The following is a 15,504-nucleotide window of genomic DNA, read 5'->3' as shown; positions in this document are numbered from 1 at the left end:
CAGTAAGGATATTCACAAGGCCATGTGAAGGCCGGTAATAGGGTACAAAGTGAACCCTTAGCTGACAATATTTTTGTCCATGTCCTTTATCATTGAGCCTTAGTTCGTTTATTAGGTTCATGATACTCATAGGCCCAATAGTCCTCCTGTCCCAACTCTGTGGCATCCAGACTAAAGCCTGAAAGCTCCATGGTGTGAGCAGAGGGACGCGGTTATGATGATCAATCCCACCAGCTAGATTCCTCAGTTTCTTTGTCATCTGCTTGTGTGGCTGCATTTGGTTGGCTGTGTGTCAGGCAGGGTGTCATGGTCAAAGTGCAGCATGCCAACAGAGCAAGCACAAGTCCCAGAGTTGTGTTCTAGTAGTAGCTCAATGCCATTTTGAAACATGTAATAGCCATTTTACGGGGAATGCTTTACCTTTAAACCTATTTTAGGCTGGTTGTTGAATCACTGCCAGAGACACCATGAGATGCCAACCAGCAAACTTGTGCTGTGGGAACCAACACACGGGCATCGATCACGAGGATGTCCCACATTAACCTACGTGGACGTACTCAGGAGAGATGCGGGAACAGAAAGCACCGGCGAGCTAGCCAGATGCATGGAGGATCGGGATGGCTGGAAGCACCGATGGAGGGCCCGTCCGAGGACGACCTAGATAGATGAATCTGTCTTAACACATCCTGCGCCATAAACGTTGTACGACGGGTTTCAAGTTCATGCGAATTCTGCCAATACACGGCGTACGATGTTATTGAGATCAAATTTCATATTTTCGCCATATTCATATTTCCCTTACGGAGCCTCGTCTGATGCAGTGGAACTCGGCACAACTCTGCAACGCTTCAATACTGCCACCTGGTGGATGATCGGCGAGTTGCCAAACCGGAAATGCCCGTTTGGATATCGGTGCGTCTCCTAAATACGTCCGGCCACTCGCATATCGTTGCAGGACTCTAGCCACACACCGTGGATATGGATCGCTGCCATAACTCAATAATCGACATGATTTGGGCGTGTATTGTTATTATACAAACCGGAAATGGATCTACTCGATCCCCATCAAATAACTGGGATCTTTTTGCTCCAGTGTCATCGCCCAACGGTAAGAGGAGGCTGACGTTACTTTCAGCCTGATTGTTTATTATTATCCATGCAAACTGCTCTGATCTATATATCACCCATACTACATGAAGCATTTAACGACGATCACGGAATTATAAACGACCCCCCCCCCCCCCCCCCCCACCCGCGCATGATCAGTCATAACATAACATAGGACCATGTACAGTTGACATTTTTACTATAGCGTGGATCGGCAACAAACTGCATTTGATAATCTATATATGCATTTATGCCTATAGCTCTCATTCTAGGAATTTCTGCAGAAAACGATAAAAACATTTATATTCTAGACGGTATTTTTGTGTGAATGAAAAAGTAAAACGTTCCTACATCCTGAACGATAATCGATGTTGAATGGGCCATAGTAATGTCAATTTAGCAATTAAAAAAGTTATAGCTCTGCAAAGAAGGTGAACATCTCCATAGACTTAGTGCTGGCAGAGAATGGTATAAGATGATCAAACTCTGTGGCAGTTAATGTGTTAATAGGTTTACCTCTTGTAAATGGTGAAAGAGTCGGCATCTGAAGTCAAGCCACTAGACGTATGTGGTCTTCTTGATACATCATTGGTTCAAAGAGGCAGGCAGGTCATTATGTCCCGTTTCTGTTGTGAGGTGCAGCTTGAATGAATGAATCATGAATGAGAACTTTATTGAACAGATTGCAGAATGGGTACAGTACGGCTCAATACACAATTGCTAAGGGGATGCAGACCAGAGAAAGACTTTTGTCTTGTTTACATCAGGGTCCCCCATTTTCAATTCATAGTGACATTTATGACATACACAACATACATGCCATTTATGGCATAGGGACATACATGATACAGGTATTTGAAGCTTGAAGTCCCGTAAACCTTGACGGGACACTAGGCTGCCACAAGACCTCACAATTCAAAGCGTTGCCATTGATGTATGTAGCGGGATATACACTTGGTGAGCAGCGGGATGGACGTTTACTGAGGAGTGGGGTGGATGTTTGGTGAGCAGCGGGGTGGATGTTTGGTGAGCAGCGGGGTGGATGCTTGGTGAGCAGCGGGGTGGATGTTTGGTGAGCAGAGGGACGGATGCTTGGTGAGCAGCGGGACGGATGCTTGGTGAGCAGCGGGATGGATGCTTGGTGAGCAGCGGGATGGATGCTTGGTGAGCAGCGGGATGGATGCTTGGTGAGCAGCGGGATGGATGCTTGGTGAGCAGCGGGATGGATGTTTGGTGAGCAGCGGGGTGGATGTTTGGTGAGCAGCGGGGTGGATGTTTGGTGAGCAGAGGGGTGGATGCTTGGTGAGCAGCGGGACGGATGTTTGGTGAGCAGCGGGACGGATGTTTGGTGAGCAGAGGGACGGATGTTTGGTGAGCAGCGGGGTGGATGTTTGGTGAGCAGCGGGGTGGATGTTTGGTGAGCAGCGGGGTGGATGTTTGGTGAGCAGCGGGACGGATGTTTGGTGAGCAGAGGGACGGATGTTTGGTGAGCAGCGGGGTGGATGTTTGGTGAGCAGTGGGACGGATGTTTGGTGAGCAGCGGGGTGGATGTTTGGTGAGCAGCGGGGTGGATGTTTGGTGAGCAGCGGGGTGGATGTTTGGTGAGCAGAGGGATGGATGTTTGGTGAGCAGCGGGGTGGGTGTTTGGTGAGCAGAGGGATGGATGTTTGGTGAGCAGAGGGACGGATGTTTGGTGAGCAGCGGGACGGATGTTTGGTGAGCAGCGGGACGGATGTTTGGTGAGCAGCGGGACGGATGTTTGGTGAGCAGCGGGATGGATGCTTGGTGAGCAGCGGGGTGGATGTTTGGTGAGCAGTGGGGTGGGGTGGATGTTTGGTGAGCAGAGGGACGGATGTTTGGTGAGCAGCGGGATGGGAAATAAGTGCAGAAAATGCCAACAAACGTTGCATGCTCTTGAAGGCAGAAAAAGCCAGCGAGTCTGTGACTTGCTATGCATTTGTGCTTGGCCAGATACACACATAAGGGAGAGGAGGAGAAACAAATGAAGCAACATACGTTTTCCTGAACGTATTATCTGATTGCTATCTGTGGGGAAAAAAATAACAAATTGTCGTATTGAACAGCCATTAAGTGAGAAAATTGTGAGTTGGGTACAGCCCTAGTGGCCATTGTGCATCTGCTTTTAGCCTGTTTCAGGATAATTACTGGCCTGTAGTTGATTTGAATTCCCTCTTGTCTGTACTGTGACACAATACATATGTTGCAGGTAGAGCTGCCGCGGTATTGATTATTTCCTTACCGCACAAATTTGCAAAATATTTCCTACCGCCGCGGTTTTTACCGCACGCACACAAAAAAAAAAAAAAAAAAGTTTGAATGCATTTTTTTTTAGTAGTAGTCTACTCTTTATAGCATATAGCCTGCCTCTAGTCTAAATGTCTATCTTTAGAGGATGACTTTGCAGCATGAATATTGTTTGGGATTCGGCAAGCACGCATTCGTTATTAAAAGTGAAACACGGATTCGAAGTCTCCCCTCGGTGTCGCGAGCAGGAGTGGTAGCGGCGCGCCCGCCGGTTACCCCCCCGACCCTTTCTTCTTATTATTATTATAACGTTACTACTTATGATTACAAAGGCATTCGATTTGTGGCATTAACGTTAGTATAGTTACACGTTCGTATTTACCGGACCATAGCAAGGCAAGCGTTACTAAATTAATATCTAAGTTCCTTTCTTTGCTCAGAGCGTGCCGAGTTGTACCCATTCTGCGGTCTGTTAATAAAGTTTTCAATCAGACAAGTGTATAGAACGAAGGGCTTTTATTATAACATTTCGTTGCAGTAAAATCATTATGCCTCGTTCCCTGAGGAGCGACGGCAATCCACTCCTGTCTCCGGTGGGAGCTAACGTACTATTAGCCGTGTTGTGACTGAGCTCTGATCAATGGCTCATGGCTGAGATTCAGGAAGTAAAAGCACTTCGCGTATCTCTTCTGACCAATCTGTGGTCTGCAGTGTTTCATGTGACTTTTCTGGTACCCAATAGGGTCGCTTGGAATCTCGACAGAGAAGTAGGGTATATCTGCAGAGCCGCAAGCCCAACGAGAGCGTAATAATAATAATAATATAATAAAAAACAGCGGTGATGCCGGTATTCAGCCCAACGCTGCGGTGGGCATGATGTAACAGCGATACCGCGGTAATACTGATACCGCGGCAGCTCTAGTTGCAGGTCACCTTTAATCGGAGCTAGTTGGTCTTTATTCGCCTTCTCGTCAGTGTGGGGGCCGGCCGGGTCTATAGAGGAGAGGAAGACCACCCAACCCATGTGACCCACATCCCGCTGTTTGATTAGTAGGCATGCCGGTAGTCGATACTGGTGTTACTCTGTGTTCAGGTTCATTCAATAAAAATAAAACGCAAATTTGTTAAGCCCAAGTGTTCCGGTACAAGATAAATTTCACGCCATAAATAGATCAATACTTAAAGGAAAACTCCAACATTTTGGGAAATTAGCTTATTTAACATCTTCCCTGAAGTTAGACAAGAAGATACATACCTTTTATGTCTCTGTGCGTGCATTTAGCTTAGGGAACAGTCGCTCCGTTAGCATAGCTTAGCTTCATCACTGGAAGTGAGGCGGGGCCGGAGCCTGACGTTCCCATTACAGTGTATAGTTTGATTGATTGAAAAGTTTATTAACAGATTGCAGAATACACTCCAAATACAACTCCAAAACGTTCATGTAAACATGTTCTGACCTGTGTATTCACCACATGGAGAAATAAAAAATAATTGAATTAGACAATTACGTTTTATAAGCAAATATACTCGGAACTATTTTTTTGCCCAACCACTCCTCTCTGAGCGCAGCCAGTGATTTCAACGTGTCGTCGTGATTGTTGACATTTTCATTCATTCAAAGGATCCGAACCGATTGAAGTTTATGGATACCATGACTTAAAGGGGCTATGTACTGCTATTCCTAGCACTATTTGGGCAACTTTACACAATTCCTGTTAGTCTATTGAAGACATCTGTAAGTTTTTTTTCAAAAAAATTCATTGTTTTATATTTCTAATCAAGTACTCAACCATCATTTTTCAGCCTCAAAATTTCAGGCTGTTATGGCCTGGCTCCGCCCATAAGCACTTTGAGTGACAGTCAGTCCACACAGTCTGCACTGGTAGACAGAGAGAGAGAGAGGGAGGGGGAGAGAGAGAGGGAGGGAGAGGGGGTGAGAGAGAGAGAGAGAGAGAAAAAAAAAGACAGGCCGTTATTGACAAGGCCCCCTCTCTCCCTCCCTCCCTCTCTCTTCCTTTCTCTCCCTCTCGGTGATGAGAGTCCGCGCGGTAGCTTGTGTTTTTTTTTTCTTTCTTTCAATCTCCCGTTTGCGGGTGTGTGGGCGCGCGGCAGGTCCCCCCCCCCCCCCCCAAGTGCTCTCTATCTCTCTCTCTCTCTCTCTCTCTCTCCCCATGCAGAGTATGAGGAAGTGGTTTCCACTCGCTGTGTACAGTCAGTCTAGGTAGAATGTGGGCGGGCATTAGCTACAACCACAGAGCCAATCACATCACTGTCTGCTACCCAGCGTCCGAATGACATGACTCAGCCGTTCAAATCAAAATGGCCTGATTTACTGGAGGAGGAAAGGGGCTGAGCTGAATCAGAGCAATCCGCCAATATGGTATTTAGACACTAAAACACATTGATACGAACTCCTATTACTATAATACAATGCTAGAGACTGAAAAATGACATTTATAGTACATGTCACCTTTAAAATCCTCTTACCTTGACGATTAAAAGCCTCCCCAATTTAGAAAACAGTAATCCAATGGCTGGTATTGTTATACCGGACGCTCTGAGCTAACCGGAGCTAACACAGATCAGGATGGTAAAGCATATATAATGACTTCCTTTCTGGGGATGTCAAAATAAAAGTGCGACGTTTATAGCAGAGGAAAACGTTTATTTTGTACATTATCTAACGTTAACACGAACCTAAACTAACTTTAGGTTAGTTGTAACGTTAGTTTAGGTTCGTGTTAACGTTAGATAATGTACAAAATAAACGTTTTCCGCTGCTATAAACGTCTCACTTTTATTTTGACAACCCCAGAAAGGTAGTCATTATATATGCTTTACCATCCTGATCTGTGTTAGCTCCGGTTAGCTCAGAGCGTCCGGTATAACAATACCAGCCATTGGATTACTGTTTTCTAAATTGGGGAGGCTTTTAATCGTCAAGGTGAATGAATGAATGAATGAAAACTTTATTTAACAGATTGCAGAATGGGTACAATACAGTACGGCTCAATACATACAATTGTTAAGGGGATGCAGACCTGAGAAAGACGTTTGTCTTGTTTCCATCAGGGTCCCCCATTTTCAATTCATATAGACATATATGACATACATGACATACAGATAGTCAGTACTGCTACATCTATACATTTATGACATACCAGATTTGCAAATACAGTACTGTTTGTGATACAGAAGGAGTCAAGAAAAGGGAGTATATACATTTGCCGTAGAAACTGTACATTGGAGGTTGGGTGGGGGGGGTTGGGTACATTGGGATATTGACAACCATACTGGGTAATTTACATTGGAGGTGGTTGGGGGGGGGGCGGGGGGCACACTGTATAAACAAGTAACACTGTACATTGAGGGGGGGGGGGGGGAGACACTGTACAAACAAACACAATTGTACATTGAACTATTGACAAAACCATACTAGGTAAATGACTGTACATTGGAGGGGGTTGGAATGATTGGGTTAGGATATTTACAGGGGCCAGTGTTGAATTGCAGTCTCCCGTAGGTGTCCCTTGAGAGAGGTTTTGAAAGTGGGTAGTGATCCACATTCCTTTACAGCTTTGGGTAGGGCGTTCCACATTGATGTGGCATAATTGCGAAACGTGTTTAGTCCCTTATTTGAGCCGAATCTGGGTTTGACATGATTTGTGGAGCTCCCTCTGGTGTTGTGATCGTGGTATTCACTGACCTTTGGGAAGTATTTTGACATGTACATGGGTACCTTGGTCGTGTAGTGTATCTTGTAGACCAGGCCCATTGCAAGTTGTTGTACTCTGTCGTCTACTCTAAGCCATCCTAGGTTGTCGAAGTGGGCAGGGGTGAGGTGGGTTCTAGGAGTAAGGTCAAGCAGGTAAGAGGATTTTAAGTCATGGTATCCATAAACTTCAATCGGTTCGGATCCTTTGAATGAATGAAAATGTCAACAATCGCGACGACACGTTGAAATCACTGGCTGCGCTCAGAGAGGAGTGGTTGGGCAAAAAAATAGTTCAGAGTATTTGCTTATAAAACGTAATTGTCTAATTCAATTATTTTTTTTATTTCTCCACGTGGTGAATACACGGGTCACAACATGTTTACATGAACGTTTTGGAGTTGTATTTGGAGTGTATTCTGCAATCTGTTAATAAACTTTTCAATCAATCAAACTATACACTGTAATGGGAACGTCAGGCTCCGGCCCCGCCTCACTTCCAGTGATGAAGCTAAGCTATGCTAAAGGAGCGACTGTTCCCTAAGCTAAATGCACGCAGAGACAAAAAAGGTATGTATCTTCTTGTCTAACTCCAGGGAAGATGTTAAATAAGCAAATTTCCCAAAATGTTGGAGTTTTCCTTTACATTAATTAATGTTGCGTTTTCTTTTCAAATGTAGCCAAGAGTGAAGACCCTAACCCTATCAAAACAGCAGTCGAATTGTATATTTTCAGCACTACGTTTGTTTACCAATGATTTTAGGTGTTATTAGCTAAATATGAGTTCATATTAAATATCTGCGCATCCCGGTGGAAACCGGATGAATTAGATGCAAGCAAATAACGTGTCATGAAAGCGCTGTAGTCTTAAAACAGGGCTTTCAATGGACATCGACATTTCATAAAACTACACTACCCAGCTCACGCCAGCCTCTGTGAATGCTGCTGAAAATATTTGTTGTGAACAATTCTGACGTTATTTTTGTAATTATATCTCAATTATATCAAACCTGAATGTTATTGCAATAAAATAGAACGTAGTTTGTTTCTTTACCTTTCTGTGAACGTCTAGAAAGAGAACCTGTCTCAATCTGATAAAATGGCGGAGCAATTTACATTATAAAAAAGTAACTGTACTTACAGTCGATTTAATTTATGGTCTTTGCTGCCCTGTTACGGGCGCCTGCCTGGTGGTACTAAATCCAGATTGAACTCTGCCATTGGAACGATGAGATTTGGCCCGATCCATAGATGTATGACTTGGCCATAATAAGGTAACACAACATCACTTAATCAGATTGTATTGATCTATTTGTGATGTGAAATAAATTTTGATTGGGCTTAAGAGGTTAAATAGTACTGTGACGGAATAGCTCAGACACTGTGGGCTAGATCCACAAAGAATGGATTGCACGGAGCAAGTTGCACCCTTACTTTCATTATGAATTGAAAATGGGGGACCCTGATGTAAACAAGACGAAAGTCTTTCTCTGGTCTGCATCCCCTTAACAATTGTGTGTATTGAGCCGTACTGTATTGTACCCATTCTGCAATCTGTTAATAAAACTTTCAATCAATCAATCTGCACGGTGATTGATTGAATGAAAATTGTTTTAACAGATATACTATATACTATGGAGTTATTAAACAAAACACGTATTTTTTCCAGCTGTTCTCAACTACGGGTCGCGACCCATGTCTTTGCCGTGTCTCGCCCCTTCATCAACAGAGGTCGACGCAGTATTCCAATACACATCTCACTACATCCTGCGCATATATAATCACGGAGACCACGTCTTGTCTTTTGTGTGTAACCTTGACAATCGCAATGGATATGTTTGTCAGAAGCGCAGAGAGAGAGAGAAGCGCAGATTTTCCTCGCAGACAAACAACCCATTGGCAGAGAAATGTGCTGTGCTGATAATGAATGGCTGGCATATCTAGCCAAGATCTTTGACCGCCTCAATGCATTGAATCTGGGACTACAAGGTCCGGACACAGACCTGTTTGGACTCGCAGCTAAAATGGAGCTGGAACTCCGTTTGTGGCACTTCAGGATAATCAGCAGAGATTTTGGGGTATTTACTCATCAGCTTGATGGCTTTTTCGAGGAATAGAATGTTGCAATTTTTTTTTTACGCCCATCTGTAGCCACATTGAACAATTTCAGAACTATTACACGGAGAGCACGGACAATTTGGACAACTGGATCCTAGATCTGTTCATTACTCATGACGCAACGGGCCTCCCACTGTCTGAGCAGGAGGCGCAAATTGATCTTTCGTGTGCCGAGAAAGTCAAGTTCACTGGACAGGCCCTCGCAAATCAGTCCGGAACGGGTATATCCAGTGTTGTATAATGCTGCACCGAGAAAGCTTGTCCCCTTCGCATCAACAAAATCCATAGCACACATGAATATTTATATAAATTTGACATTCATAACTTATGATGAAGTTCAGACAACCTTTCTCTAGGCTTTTGAAAATGTAGGGGAGCAGCCGAGATAAATAAAAAATAATATTTCCCAAACGAAGATACAAGATCACCATGAAATATAATTTCACAAACCCTACATTTAAATAATGAATAGAAAATTCAGGAGGAGAGAAACTGCCCTGTTAAATTGCGCCGTTCTGCTTGTCATCATGAATCTACAAGTATTTTATTTATCATCTGAATTTGATGATAAAAATCTAAATATTCTGAAAACCCACAGCCTTTTGTTTGCAACTCGATTAATTATATCAAGCGGAGAACGGAGAAAAAGCAAAGCATTTATTTACCGAACTCAAAAATGCTTAAAAAAATTCTAATTATATTCACCTAGAAAAGAAACGAAAAGCCTAATTATATCAAAGTGCTCAAATACTTTATTGTTATTATGCATATGCAACGTGATAAAACTGCCTTGATTTGCGAGCCATTCGTGCTGATAGGACAAAAACGGAATCAGAATTCATATATTTAGCATTTTATGAGCAAACGAAATTCATTAGATTGGACATTTGAAAACGGTCTTGATCTGCCAGCGCATCTGTGCTGTGTATTCATGCTGAGAACATGGCACAGTTTTTTTTTTCTCCCCTCCCCTTTACTAGAGACAAAAAGTAACCTGGTGTAACCCGAGCGCCCCTACCGGTTGATACCGTTAATACGGCAACCACCGGAAACCACTCGGCAGGGGGGACCGTCCTAAGGGCTACATCTGTAATGTATATATATATATAAACATATTCACAGTACATTATGTTCAACTGTAAAATTATCCCACCTCCAGTACATAATATATGTTGTCACAACTCTTGGATAGATGGATCTGAAGAGAGAAGGGCTGGAAGCCAGAAATAGCATTAGGCGGACATCAAACATCAGATGAGACAAATGGACTGTTCAGGAATACAAAAGTCTGTAGGACTGCCTCTCTCCTTTCCTTCTCATTTTCCTCTTCCCTGTCTCTCTTCTCCTCTCTTCTCCAGTCCCCTGCTCTCTCTCTCCCTCTCTGTTTCCTTTCTTCTCCTGTCCCCTGCCCTCTCTCTCCTCCCCTCTTTGCCTCCTCTCTTCTCCTGTCCTGTCCTCTGCTCTCTCTCTCTTCTCCTGTCCTGTCCTCTGCTCTCTCTCTCTGTCTCCTTCTCCAGTCCTCTGCTCTCTCTCTCCTCCCCTCTCTGCCTGCTCTCTTCTCCTGTCCTCTGCTCTCTGTCTCCTCTCTCCTGTCCTCTGCTCTGTCTCCCCAACCTCTCTGTCTCCTCTGTCCTCTGCTCTCTCTCCTCCATCTCTCCTCTCTTCTCAAGTCCAGCTGCTCCCTCTCTCCCTCTTCTCTTCTCCTGTCCTCTGCTCTCTCCCTCTCTCCTCTCTTCTGTCCTCTGCTCTCTCTCATTTACATTTAGTCATTTAGCTGACGCTTTTATCCAAAGCGACTTACAAGTTCTGTACGACAAGTCATCAGGAAGGACACAACTCTATCAGCTGAGTAACAATGTTCATCAAAGTGTTGAGTGCTACAGTGTAGGTTAGTTTATTAGGACAAGTGCATGACAGTAAGGTTAGTTAGTGTTAGATTTTTATTTTTAATTTTTTTTGTAAATTTCAGATAATGGTTGAAGTGCGTCTTTAGTCGACGGCGAAAGATTGGACATGTTTCGGCTGTCCTAACTGGGGTGGGTAGTTCATTCCACCATTGTGCGTCAAGGACTGAGAAAAGGCAGGTTCTCCTTGATGACCCTCCCGGAGCTCGATAGGAGTGGGTCTGAGACGGCCAGAAGATGCAGAGCGTAGGGGTCTTGAGGGTGTGTAGTTAGAGACCATTGACCGGAGGTAGGCAGGAGCGGTTCCCTTTGCCGCACGGTATGCCATGTCGAGGGCCCTGAAGCGGATTCGTGCAGCAATGGGGAGCCAGTGCAGGTCCCTAAGAAATGGGGTGTCATGGGTAGGTTTGAGATCAGGCGGGCCGCTGCGTTCTGAATGAGTTGAACTTGAAGAGGCTTGGTGGCAGTGGCCGGGAGGCCAGCAAGCAGTGCGTTGCAGTAGTCAAGGCGGGAGATGACTGTTGATTGGACGAGGAGTTGGGTGGCTTCTTTTGTCAGGAAGGGGCGGATCCTTCTGACGTTGCTCAGGAGGAATCTGCAGGTTCTGGTTGTCGCTGCGATGTGAGCAGAGAAGTTCAACTGGTCGTCGAGGACAACACCAAGGTGGACGTGGTCACAGCTGCATTTTAAAGAGAAATCCAGATTGATCGCATGCTATACTCGATTGATCGTGTATTACTCAAAAAGGGGGGGAAAAAAACAACGTAAAATAAATAAATAAATAAATATATATATATATTTTTTTAATTTATATATATATTTTTTTACTTTTTGTTCATTCACGTATATATGTTTAAGGAAACCAACAAACTGTTATAATCGTACACATACATGTGAAAAGATATGGTAAAAAAAACAAGAAAAAAAACCCATTTCATACAAATTTATAATTTCGATTCCCCCCCCCTTTCTCATAGCTACGAGTAATAGATTAATTGATTACTCACGCCTATCCCTACTGCATTCTCGACTGTGATGGAAAGGTCATCAGGGGAGGATTTGGCCGGCAGGTGGAGCAATTCTGTTTTGCTTAGGTTCAGTTTGAGGTGGTTGGTCATCATCCAGGCGGAGATGTCGGACAGACAGGCCGAGATCTGCTCAGAGACGTGGATATCTGAGGGAGGGAAGGAGAGGAAGAGTTTGAGTATCATCGGCATAACAATGATACAAGTAGGCATGAGACGTGATAATGTTACCCAGTGATTTAGTGTAGAGGGAGAAGAGAAGGGGTCCTAGGACCGAGCCCTGGGGGACACCCGTCCGCAGGGGGCGGGTGGCCGACAGGGTCCCTCTCCATGACACTTGGTAGGAGTGGTTATTGAGGTATGATGTCAGCCATGTCAGCGCAGAGCCAGCCACTCCCATTCCTGCGAGGGCCGCGAGGAGGATCTGATGGTTGACTGTGTCGAAGGCTGCAGATAGATCTAGGAGAATCAGGACAGAGGAGAGGCCTTTCGCTTTTGCTAAGTGAAGTGTCTCTGTGACCGCAATGAGGGCTGTTTCTGTGGAGTGGCCAGTCCGGAAGCCTGACTGATTAGGGTCTAAGAGGTAATTCTGTAAGAGATTAGCAGTAAGTTGGTTGGATACAGCACGTTCAAGTGTTTTAGAAAGGAAGAGAGACAGGACGATAGTGGCCTATGACGGTTGGGTTCAGGGTTGGTTTTTTTATGAGCGGTGTGACTCTGGCTTGTTTTAGGGAGGTGGGGACCACCCCTGAGTTGAGGGAGGAGTTGATGGTTGCAGTTACTAGGAATGGAAGGATGTCTGGTGCTATGGTCTGGAGGAGTGGGGAGGGTAGCTGATCCAGCTGGCATGTAGTTGGACGGTTCGACGTTACCAGTGTCAGGGTCTCGGCTTCTGTAATGGGAGAGAAAGATGACAATTCTGTATTTGGAATGTGTGGGGGTTGGGATAGGGCTGGGCGATATGGCCAAAAACGTTATCGCGATAAAATTATAAAATTATTTTCATATAACTCTATATCGATAATTATCGTCGATATAATGTCTGTCAAGTTTAATTAACTTATTATGCCCGGTGCCGATGGACGGGCTATTAATAGACTTGTTTTTCTGCTGCGAATGTCTCGAGTTGATGTAGTCATCAGTAGGGGTGGGTCGATACATCGATCCAGATCGATATATCGATCTATTATCAATAATCAAATAGGATCGATGCAACGTAAAAAGATCGAATTCATATTGCGATACTCTTATTTTGAAAATCCGGCGACGGCAACGTCATATCCGCCCTGCGGCCAGTGTTGTGAAACTCCGTTTAGCTCTGTACAGCAGAGCGAGAGCAGGGCTTCAGTCGTCTATTTTGAGACCCGATATAAGTCTGTGCAGTTTTTTCCCCGCAACGGGTCAAATGCATCTAACATGCTTTGCATCGTCGCCATTCTTTTATGCCCACGTCGCGTGGGCAGACCTAAATTAACGTTACATTAGCTGCTTAAGCTAACTAAGCTAAGAGAGAGAGAAACGGAGCGAGGAGAGGGGACATTCTGTGTGTGTGTGTGTGTGTGTGTGTGTGTGTGTGTGTGTGTGTGTGTGTGTGTGTGTGTGTGTGTGTGTGTGTGTGTGTGTGTGTGTGTGTGTGTGTGTGTGTGTGTGTGTGTGTGTGTGTGTGTGTGTGTGTGTGTGTGTGTGTGTGTGTGTGTGTGTGTGTGTGTAAATACCAGATGATGTCAGGAGTATTATTATATTGATAGTATTTACTGAGGATGGACAGATAATGTTGATATTTAAACATGATCATCATGCAACATAAAACAATTGTAGGAACGGTTTGGGAGAGGAAGGGGTTTTAGCTTGCGTGTTGTGAGTTCCAAAACATTTTACTTAAAGTTTAAAGCTCAATATATAAAAACGTGGCACTTTACAGTGAACAGGAGGTCTATTTGTATTAAAAACAATAGATTGTTTTTCATTTAAATGTCTGAAAGAGCTCAAAAATAAAAACGTCAATTGATATTTCCGTAGCCTTTTTTTTGTTGATCTAAATGTGACTGATTGTGTTAAATGGGCACATAATATCGTCTCATATCGATCGCAGGCACCTGAATCGAATCGAATCGTATCGTATCGTGGCAGACTGTGATATCGGCAAATATCGTATCGTTGTCCAAAGAATCGATATCGTATCGTATCGTGATGAAACTGGTGATTCCCACCCCTAGTCATCAGTCCGCGCACGTTAGCAGTTAGCTAACCAGAGCGAGCAGTGTATCCCATGACAATGTACTAATAAATATCCCTAAAATACTCTGTTCCGCCCCAATACATTGCAACGACGTCCACCGTATACCACACACTAACTATAACCGTGGCATCAGAATTCACGCCACATACATACTCGGCACGTAAATATATAAAATAGCGCCGTGCAAGCTAATTATCCTAGCTAGCCAAACTATACCATTGCGCCGTGCAAGCTAATTATCCTAGCCACCAATGTATCCAAATGTCCTAAATATCCCTAAAATACTCTGTTCCGCCCCAATACATTGCAACGACGTCCACCGTATACCACACACTACTATAACCGTGGCATCAGAATTCACGCCACACACATACTCGGCACGTAAATATATAAAATAGCGCCGTGCAAGCTAATTATCATAGCCAGCCTTGAGTCCTAAACCAAAACAGTAGCGCATCTGGAGCTGTGGTGCGTAAGCACGTCATCACGTAACGTTGGTTGTTGTTAGTGAGTGTGTTGAGCCGAGGCTGAGCGGAGCCAAACTTGGAAAATCGATATCGAAACTTTGCGACCACGTTTCATGTTTATTTCGAGGAAATTATTTATCGCGATATTTATCGTTATCGTTTTATTGCCCAGCCCTAGGTTGGGATAAGGAGCTGCGGATGTTCTCCACTTTTTCCTCAAAAGATCGCAAAGTCTTCGGCAGGTTCTTTGCGAAGGTTCTTGGCAGAGGCCTCGATCCTATGGTGAAAGAAAGAAGCTTTGGCATTAGTAATGGTTTTGGAGAATGTTAACAAGAGGTTGTGTCCATGTCAGCAGTGAGGCATGACTTTCTATACTTCCTCTCAGCCGCTTTCTTTCCTCTTTCTCTCTCTGACTCAAGGTAATTGTGTGTGTGTGTGTGTCACAGACAGTCCCACTGTGTTAGCTCTGTCAGGCTTCATCTCTGCATCACAGAGAGACTATTGTACTTGTGTTGATTAATGAGAGTCCAGCTTCCTGCTGCAGACAGGGTTTGTATCATTAGATGGAACTCATTTGAATAGTAGACGAGGCTGGACGACTCACTCACTTCCCCCAGCCAATCGTAGCATTTCCCCTAGGGATGCATGATATATCGATGACCATATC

The 15,504-nt window shown here is 44.4% G+C and overlaps 1 protein-coding gene across 4 annotated transcripts in view; it reads left to right on the top strand.

Moving 5' to 3' along the window:
- The window catches only part of dnajc5ga (DnaJ (Hsp40) homolog, subfamily C, member 5 gamma a), a 71,582-nt gene that overhangs the window by 1,059 nt on the left and 55,019 nt on the right, over positions 1 to 15,504 (top strand). The window lies entirely within an intron of this gene.

The sequence above is a fragment of the Notolepis coatsorum genome (assembly GCF_963971535.1).
Source record: "Notolepis coatsorum genome assembly, chromosome: 5".
In the NCBI taxonomy this organism is placed as follows: Eukaryota; Metazoa; Chordata; class Actinopteri; order Aulopiformes; family Paralepididae; genus Notolepis; species Notolepis coatsorum.
Note: the sequence above shows the minus strand (reverse complement) of the source record. Positions and strands in the feature narration are given on the sequence as shown.